We start from the raw sequence: 899 nt of genomic DNA on the forward strand, positions 1-899 counted from the left end.
CGGTGCTTTTCACACTTCTCCAGTCCAGAGTTTGTACACTGAGTCCCACGAACCTTCTCTTCACCTCCGTCGTTTGCAACTTTCTTTACAATATGCTACTAAGCTTCGATCCTTACCGCGGCATCCCACCCGGGATTGTGTTTTTCTTCCTCGGTGGGCAATGCTCTTTCAGAACAGACTGTCTGCTATTCCTCCATTTGGCCTTCGTATCCGGGCATTTCTGGCTGAATTGGGTCTGGCATTGGATGACATTCCTGTCCCCAATGATCAGCTCATTACCATCCCATCCTGTGACCTTTCCTTGAGTCATCTGGGGAAGGCGGATACTCCCGATTGGAAGTACCGTCTTCTTTTTGCTGAACATCTTTCGAACCATTCCTCTCTTCCTATTTAGACGGATGGTTTGAAATCAGGTGACTATGTAGGTTCTGCCATGGTTTGCTGTGGCTCGCAGGATCCCCTCTACAGTTTCTGTGTTCACTGCCGAGTTATATGCTATTTCTCTTGCCCTGGATCATGTAGAAGCTATGCAGTACAGTAATTGTACTATTTGCACTGATTCTCTACTGGCTCTGGAATCGCTTGACGTTAGTTCTCACCCTGTTCTCGTCGATATTCAACACCGATTGGCCCACTTTTCTCTATCCTCTATTTCCATCCAGTTTTTCTGGATCCCTGGCCACGTCAGTATTCACGGGAACGAGCTCGCTGACACCACAGCTAAGTCCATCTGCTCTGGTGCCATCACGGCCGTGCCTGTCCTATACATGGACTACGGTCCTGTCTTCAAGGCGCGGCTTCATGCCAGTTGGCAGTCGACTTGGAGTGAGCAACGCCATAACAAGCTTTTCCAGATCAAACCTTCTGTTGGTCTTTGGCCGTCTTGCTTCCGTAAGGAT

Source organism: Limulus polyphemus, unplaced genomic scaffold (genome assembly GCF_000517525.1).
Source record: "Limulus polyphemus unplaced genomic scaffold, Limulus_polyphemus-2.1.2 Scaffold6083, whole genome shotgun sequence".
Lineage (NCBI taxonomy): Eukaryota > Metazoa > Arthropoda > Merostomata > Xiphosura > Limulidae > Limulus > Limulus polyphemus.